The following is a 9,947-nucleotide window of genomic DNA, read 5'->3' as shown; positions in this document are numbered from 1 at the left end:
TTTAAATTTATATCATATCCGAAGGGTGTCCCGGAATGATGGGGATATTCTTATATATGCATCTTGTTAATGTTGGTTACCAGGTGTTCATCATATGAATGATTTTTATCTCTATGTATGGGATGTGTATTGAAATATGAAATCTTGTGGTCTATTGTTACGATTTAATATATATAGGTTAAACCTATAACTCACCAACATTTTTGTTGACGTTTAAAGCATGTTTATTCTCAGGTGAATATTAAGAGCTTCCGCTGTTGCATACTAAAATAAGGACAAGATTTGGAGTCCATGTTTGTATGATATTGTGTAAAAACTGCATTCAAGAAACATATGTCGATGTAATATATTTCTATTGTAAACCATTATGTAATGGTCGTGTGTAAACAGTATATTTTAGATTATCATTATTTGATAATCTACGTAATGTTTTTAAAACCTTTATTGATAAAATAAAGGTTATGGTTGTTTTAAAAATGAATTCAGTCTTTGAAAAACGTCTCATATAGAGGTCAAAACCTCGCAACGAAATCAATTAATATGGAACGTTTATAATCAATATGAACGGGACATTTCAGTTGGTATCCGAGCGTTGGTCTTAGAGAACCAGAAAATTGCATTAGAGTGTCTTACCGAGTTTGTTAGGATGCATTAGTGAGTCTGGACTTCGACCGTGTTTTTCTTCAAAAACGATTGCTTAACATTTTTTTTGTTGGAAACTATATATTATTAACATGTAAATATTATGTGATATATTAATCTCTTAACGTGTTTGATATTGTGTGATAGATGTCTACCTCTAGTACAAATCCCATTGATTCACCTAATAATAATGAAGAGTCGAATATATTTTGGGAAGATTCACAAATTCCCGAAGAGGAACCGGAAGAGGAGGAACCGGAAGAAGAGGAACCAGAAGAGGAGGAATCGGAAGAGGAGGAACCAGAACAAGAAGAGGTTCCGGAGGAAGAAATATTGATACCTATAGTAAATCGATTAAATAAAAGAAAATCCTCAACCAACGGACCAAAGTTAATAATGGTCAATGGTGTTTCCGACGAGGAAGCAAAATATTGGGAAGATTACCAATTTTCCGATGAATCGGATCCCGATGAGGATTCCGATGATGTTATAGAAATTACCTCAACCCAATTTAATAAAGCGAAAGAAAATAATAAGGGAAAAGGTATAAAAATAGAGAAACCCGATTCCAACCCCGATGAACTTTATATGTATCGACAACATCCGTATTTCCTAAAATGTAACAATGACCCGGGAACCTCTAAACCACTAGGTTTTTCTAAACCATTATATAAAACGACGGCTCGTATTAGAGGAACACCATATATTCCTAGAAAATTAGGAAAACGAACCAAGTCCGAAGAAGAAGAAACCAGTGATTCAGATTAAAGGGTTGTAATCATGTTGTGTATTATATGTATTGTAGTGTGCTTTTACTTTTATGTTCTATGTAAAAATTGCTTGTATTGTTTGTTAATTATCTTTTACGAATCTAATCCTTGTCTATTTTACAGTATAAAAACAAAATGGACGTTAAGGGTAGACAACCGAATATTTTAGAAGACCTACCAGAGGATATGATTGAGGAAATCGTGTCTAGAGTCGATCAGAATTCATCAGCACATTTAGTTATGGCGAAATTAACTTGTCAAACATTTGAAAGACTTTCCAGAAATGCCTTAGTTTATAAAAGGCTTTCCTTTGATAGGTGGGGTATATCACATTGGGGAGACTTTAAGTTATGCCGTGTTTTCTTTAAAGCGTTAAATGCGGGGAACCCAAATGCAATTTTACGCTACGGGTTAAGAACCTATTTTGACTCAACATATCCCAACATAGGATTTCGTGAATTAGAAAGAGCTTCTAACATGCAACATAAAGAAGCATGTTATGCTTACGGGTTAGTGATGTTCGCTTCTTACCAAAGTGAGAAAAAGAACATCGGATTGCAGCTTTTAAATAAAACTTTCCCACAAGTGATGGATTCAGTAGTTGGGGTGAGAAACAAGGTTTTTAGATTATTACGGGGCTGTTGGACATTACGAAACCCTCGTCCTTTTGACGACATTATAACATGCTGCCTAGCTAATGGTCATAACGGTTATTTTCCACAAGACCAAGGATGGGAAGTCGTCTTAGTAAAACCAGAATGCATGACTTGTTTCTGGACTTATGAATTACGTGTCTTTATTTCCTTTGCTGAACAACTTGCGTATTAACTAGATTTATCTTCAAAACTGTCCTGTATCATAGTGTACTATATTTCATGTTATATGTAATATAGCGAAGTTGTAAGTTTGAAGAATATTTGTATGTGATATATTATTATAATCAGTTTTTCATATGGAATTGTAGTAGTTGAATTGTATATTAGCTACTAAGTATGAACTTAACGGTTAGGTAGTACCCGAATTTTAACTTATAAAATGCTAATATGAAGAAAAAGCTTTTATAAATGAGTTCATATTATGCAACAAGATACTATTGACTACTCTTAATATTCTGTATGATTAAATTCTTTCATTTGACTATTTTGAAGGAAATGGCACCGACTACTCGACACACATTAAATATGAGCGAAGAGGAATTTCGTGTCTTTCTTGCTTCAAACATAGCCGCAGTACAGGCCGCGCTACATACCAACAATAACTCTGAATCTAGCAATACAGCTAATGGCGCAAGAAATCGTGTAGGATGCTCCTAAAAAGGAATTCACTGCCTGCAAACCTTCAGAATTTGATGGGACCGAAGGACCAATCGGATTGAAACGGTGGACCGAGAAAGTTGAATCGGTGTTTGCCATAAGTAAGTGTGCTGAAGGAGACAAAGTAAAGTACGCTATGCATACCTTCACAGGTATTGCGTTAATATGGTGGAATACCTATCTAGAACAAGTGGGACAAGATGCTGCTTACGCGCTACCGTGGTCAGCATTCAAGCACTTGATGAACGAGAAGTACCGTCCGAGAATCGAGGTCATTAAGCTCAAGTCAGAACTTAGAGGGTAACGAACACAGGGATTCGATATTACTTCGTACAAAAGATGATTCACAGAATAGTGCCTATTATGTCCGAGAGCATTCGAAGATGAGGAAGAGAAGATCGACGCATTTGTGAAAGGGTTACCGGAGAGAATCCAAGAAGATATAAGTTCACACGAGCCTGCCTCCATACAAAAGGCATGTAGAATGGCTCACAAACTAGTAAACCAGATTGAGGGAAGAATTAAAGAACAGGCGGCCGAAGAGGCCAACGTGAAGCTAGTCAAAAGAAAGTGGGAGGAAAAAGGTGATAAGAGTGACCAAAACAACAACAACTATCCCAACAATCGCAACATCAATCGCAACTACAACAAACGGCAAAACAACAACAACTACAACAATCATCCCAATAACAATAACAACCGCAACAACAACAACAATCAGAAGCAGCTATGCCAAAGGAGTGAAAAGTATCACTCGGGGTTCTGCACCAAATTTTACAACAAGTGTAAAAGAAATGGTCATAGCGCGGTGAAGTGTGAGGTCTACGAACCAGGGGTTAACAGAACGAAAGGAATAAATGGTGTCGGAATGAGTAATGGCGGAGCAAGTAGTGTTGGAGCAAGTTATGCCAATGTAGTTTGTTATAAATGTGGAAAACCGGGCCACATTATTAGAAATTGCCCGAACCAGGAGAACACGAATGGACAAGGCCGCGGAAGAGTTTTCAATATTAATGCGGCAGAGGCACAGGAAGACCCGGAGCTTGTTACGGGTACGTTTCTTATTGATAATAAATCTGCTTACGTTTTATTTGATTCGGGTGCGGATAGAAGCTATATGAGTAGAGATTTTTGTGCTAAATTAAGTTGTCCATTGACGCCGTTGGATAGTAAATTTTTACTCGAATTAGCAAACGGTAAATTAATTTTAGCAGATTATATATGCCGGAATCGAGAAATTAAACTGGGTAGCGAAATATTTAAGATTGATTTGATACCAGTAGAGTTAGGGAGTTTTGATGTAATAGTTGGCATGGACTGGCTGAAGGAGATGAAAGCAGAGATCGTATGTTACAAAAATGCAATTCGCATTGTACGAGAAGAAGGAGAACCCTTAATGATGTACGGAGAAAAGGGCAACACGAAGCTACATCTTATTAGTAATTTGAAGGCACAAAAACTAATAAGAAAAGGTTGCCATGCTGTTCTAGCACACGTCGAGAAAGTACAAACTGAAGAAAAGAGCATCAATGATGTTCCCGTCGCAAAAGAATTTCCAGATGTATTTCCGAAAGAATTACCGGGACTACCTCCACATCGATCTGTTGAATTTCAAATAGATCTTGTACCAGGAGCTGCACCAATAGCTCGTGCTCCTTACAGACTCGCACCCAGTGAGATGAAAGAACTGCAAAGCCAACTACAAGAACTATTAGAACGTGGTTTCATTCGACCAAGCACATCACCATGGGGAGCTCCTGTTTTGTTTGTCAAAAAGAAGGATGGTACATTTAGGTTGTGTATTGACTACAGAGAGTTGAATAAACTTACCATCAAAAACCGTTATCCACTGCCGAGAATTGACGACTTATTTGATCAACTACAAGGCTCGTCAGTTTATTCGAAAATCAATTTATGTTCTGGATATCATCAAATGCGAGTGAAGGAGGACGATATTCCAAAAACTGCTTTTAGGACGCGTTATGGTCATTACGAGGTTATGGTTATGCCGTTTGGATTGACTAACGCACCAGCTGTGTTCATGGACCTTATGAATCGAGTGTGTGGGCCATATCTTGACAAGTTTGTCATTGTTTTCATCAATGACATACTTATTTACTCAAAGAATGATCAAGAGCACGAAGAACATTTGAGAAAAGTGCTAGAAGTATTGAGGAAAGAAAAACTGTACGCTAAGTTTTCAAAGTGTGCATTTTGGTTGGAAGAAGTTCAATTCCTCGGTCACATAGTGAACAAAGAAGGTATCCAGGTGGACCTGGCAAAGATCGAAACTGTTGAAAAGTGGGAAACTCCAAAAACTCCAAAACACATACGCCAGTTTTTAGGACTAGCTGGTTACTACAGAAGGTTCATCCAAGATTTTTCCAGAATAGCAAAACCCTTGACTGCATTAACGCATAAATGGAATAAATTTGAATGGAAAGATGAACAAGAGAAAGCATTTCAATTGTTAAATAAAAAGTTAACTACGGTACCTATATTGTCATTACCTGAAGGGAATGATGATTTTGTGATATATTGTGACGCCTCAAAGCAAGGTCTCGGTTGTGTATTAATGCAACGAACGAAAGTAATTGCTTATGCATCTAGACAATTGAAGATTCACGAGCAGAATTATACGATGCATGATTTGGAATTAGGCGCGGTTGTTTTTGCATTAAAGACTTGGAGGCACTACTTATATGGGGTCAAAAGTATTATATACCGACCACAAAAGTCTTCAACACATATTTAATCAGAAACAACTGAACATGAGGCAGCGCAGATGGATTGAATTGTTGAATGATTACGACTTTGAGAATCGTTATCACCCGGGGAAGGCAAATGTGGAAGCCGACGCCTTGAGCAGAAAGGACAGAGAACCCAGTCGTGTAAAATCTATGAATATAATGATTCACACTAACCTTACTACTCAAATAAAGGAGGCGCAACAAGGAGTTTTAAAAGAGGGAAATTTAAAGGATGAAATACCCAAAGGATCGGAGAAGCATCTTAATATTCGGGAAGATGGAACTCGATATAGGGCTGAAAGAATTTGGGTACCAAAATTTGGAGATATGAGAGAAATGGTACTTAGAGAAGCTCATAAAACCAGATACTCAATACATCCTGGAACAAGGAAGATGTACAAGGATCTCAAGAAACATTTTTGGTGGCCAGGTATGAAAGCCGATGTTGCTAAATACGTAGGGGAATGTTTGACGTGTTCTAAGGTCAAAGCTGAACATCAGAAACCATCAGGTCTACTACAACAACCTAAAATCCCGGAATGGAAATGGGAAAACATTACCATGGATTTCATTACTAAATTGCCAAGGACTGCAAGTGGTTATGATACTATTTGGGTAATAGTTGATCGTCTCACCAAGTCAGCACACTTCCTGCCAATGAGAGAAGATGACAAAATGGAGAAGTTGGTGCGATTGTATTTGAAGGAGGTTGTCTCCAGACATGGAATACCCGTCTCTATTATCTCTGATAGGGATGGTAGATTTGTTTCAAGGTTCTGGCAGACGTTGCAACAAGCATTGGGGACTCGTCTAGACATGAGTACTGCCTATCATCAACAAACTGATGGGCAGAGCAAAAGGACGATACAAACGCTTGAAGACATGCTACGAGCATGTGTTATTGATTTCGGAAACAGTTGGGATCGACACCTACCGTTAGCTGGATTTTCCTACAACAACAGTTATCATTCTAGTATTGAGATGACACCGTTTGAGGCACTTTATGGTAGAAAGTGCAGGTCTCCGATTTGTTGGAATGAAGTGGGGGATAGACAGATTACGGGTCCGGAGATAATACAAGAAACTACCGAGAAAATCATCCAAATTCAACAACGATTGAAAACCGCCCAGAGTCGACAAAAGAGCTACGCGGACAGTAAAAAAAAAGATATAGAGTTTGAAATTGGAGAAATGGTCATGCTTAAGGTTTCACCTTGGAAAGGCGTTGTTCGATTTGGTAAACGGGGGAAACTAAATCCAAGGTACATTGGACCATTCAAGATTATAGATCGTGTCGGACCAGTAGCTTACCAACTAGAGCTACCTCAATAACTCGCGGATGTACATAACACTTTCCACGTCTCGAATTTGAAGAAATGTTTTGCTAAAGAAGATCTCACTATTCCGTTGGACGAAATCCAAATCAATGAAAAACTTCAATTCATTGAAGAACCCGTCGAAATAATGTATCGTGAGGTTAAGAGACTTAAGCAAAACAAGATACCGATTGTTAAGGTTTGATGGAATTCTCGTAGAGGACCCGAGTTCACCTGGGAGTGTGAAGATCAGATAAAGAAGAAATACCCGCATCTTTTTTCAGAAGATTCGTCAACACCTTCAACTGCTTAAAATTTTGGGACGAAATTTATTTAACGGGTAGGTACTGTAGTGACCCAAACTTTTCCATGTTTATATATATTAAATGAAATTGTTATTTACATGATTAAGTGTTTCCAACATGTTAAGCAATCAAACTTGTTAAGATTTGATTAATTGAAATAGGTTTCATATAGACAATTGACCACCCAAGTTGACCGGTGATTGACGAACGTTAAAACTTGTAAAAACTATATGATGACATATATATGATTATATATATATTTAACATAATATTATGATAAGTAAGTATCTCATTAGGTATTTTAACAATGAGTTATATACATAAAATTGAGTTTATTAAATTAAGAAACTCGAAACGATATATATAACGATTATCGTTATAACAACGTCTTACTAAATACATATGAATCATATTAAGATATTGATACACTATGTTTAGTCATGATAAATGATAAGTAAACATGTCATTATGTATATTAATAATGAACTACACATGTAAAAACAAGACTACTAACTTAAAGATTTCGAAAAGAGACATATATGTAACGATTATCGTTGTAACGACATTTAAATGTATATATATCATATTAAGATATAGTAATATATCATAATATCATGATAATATAATAATTTAACATCTCATTAGATATAATAAACATTGGGTTAACAACATTTAACAAGATCGTTAACTTAAAGGTTTCAAATCAACATTTACATGTAACGACTAACGATGACTTAACGACTCAGTTAAAATGTATATACATGTAGTATTTTAATATGTATTCATACACTTTTGAAAGACTTCAAGACACTTGTAAAAATACTTCTACTTAACAAAAATGCTTACAATTACATCCTCGTTCAGTTTCATCAACAATTCTACTCGTATGCACCCGTATTCGTACTCGTACAATACATAGCTTTTAGATGTATGTACTATTGATATATACACTCCAATGATCAGATCTTAGCAGCCCATGTGAGTCACCTAACACATGTGGGAACCATCATTTGGCAACTAGCATGAAATATCTCATAAAATTACAAAGATATGAGTAATCATTCATGACTTATTTACATGAAAACAAAATTACACATCCTTTATATCTAATCCATATACCAACGACCAAAAACACCTATAAACACTTTCATTCTTCAATTTTCTTCATCTAAGTGATCTCTCTCAAGTTCCATCTTCAAGTTCTAAGTGTTCTTCATAAATTCCATAAGTATAGTTTCATAAAAATCAAGAATACTTCCAAGTTTGCAAGTCTACTTCCAAGCTTTCTAATCCATTCCAAGTAATCATCTAAGATCAAGGAACCTTTGTTATTTATAGTAGGTTATCTTTCTAATTCAAGGTAATATTCATATTCAAACTTTGATTCAATTTCTACAACTATAACAATCTTATTTCGAGTGAAAATCTTACTTGAACTGTTTTCGTGTCATGATTCTACTTCAAGAACTTTCAAGCCATCCAAGGATCCTTTGAAGCTAGATCCATTTTTCTCATTTCCAGTAGTTTTATCCAGAAAACTTGAGGCAGTAATGATGTTCATAACATCATTCGATTCATACATATAAAGCTATCTTATTCGAAGGTTTAAACTTGTAATCACTAGAACATAGTTTAGTTAATTCTAAACTTGTTCGCAAACAAAAGTTAATCCTTCTAAATTAACTTTTAAAATCAACTAAACACATGTTCTATATCTATATGATATGCTAACTTAATGATTTAAAACCTGGAAACACGATGAACACCATAAAATCGGATATACGCTGTCGTAGTGAAACCGGGGGCTGTTTTGGTTTGGATAATTAAAAACTATGATAAACTTTGATTTAAAAGTTGTTCTTCTGGGAAAATGATTTTTCATATGAACATGAAATTATATCCAAAAATCTTGGTTAAACTCAAAGTGAAAGTATGTTTTTCAAAATGGTCATCAAGATGTCGTTCTTTCGACGAAAATGACTACCTCTTTAGTAATTGACATGTAACTTAAATTTCCGACTATAAACCTATACTTTTTATGTCTGGATTCTTAAATTATAGTTCAATATGAAACCATAGCAATTTGATTCACTCAAAACGGATTTAAAATGAAGAAGTTATGGGTAAAACAAGATTGGATATTTTTGATCTTTTTAGCTACGGGAAATGTTTAACAAATCTATACAAATCATATCCTAGCTAACTTATATTGTATTATACATGTATTTTAATATATTATGTAATCTTGGGATACCATAGACACGTATGCAAATGTTTTGACATATCATATCGACCCATGTATATATATTATTTGGAACAACCATAGACACTCTATATGCAGTAATGTTGGAGTTATCTCATACTTTAAGATGTGATCTAGCCTGAGACGTGTATACACTGGGTCGTGGATTGATTCAAGATAATATATATCGATTTATTTCTGTACATCTAACTGTGGACAACTAGTTGTAGGTTACTAACGAGGACAGCTGACTTAATACACTCAAATCTTTAAAACATAATAAAAATGGTTGTAATTATATTTTGATCATACTTTGATATATATGTACATATTTGTATAGGTTCGTGAATCGATCCGTGGCCAAGTCTTAATTTCGAGGAAGGAAATATCTGTGAAAGTGAGTTATAGTCCCACTTTTAAAATCTAATATTTTTGGGATGAGAATACATGCAGGTTTTATAAATGATTTACAAAATAGACACAAGTACGTGAAACTACATTCTATGGTTGAATTATCGAAATCGAATATGCCCCTTTTTATTAAGTCTGGTAATCTAAGAATTAGAGAACAGACACCCTAATTGATGCGAATCCTAAAGATAGATCTAT

This window comes from Rutidosis leptorrhynchoides, chromosome 1, assembly GCF_046630445.1.
Source record: "Rutidosis leptorrhynchoides isolate AG116_Rl617_1_P2 chromosome 1, CSIRO_AGI_Rlap_v1, whole genome shotgun sequence".
NCBI classification, from domain to species: domain Eukaryota; kingdom Viridiplantae; phylum Streptophyta; class Magnoliopsida; order Asterales; family Asteraceae; genus Rutidosis; species Rutidosis leptorrhynchoides.
Note: the sequence above shows the minus strand (reverse complement) of the source record.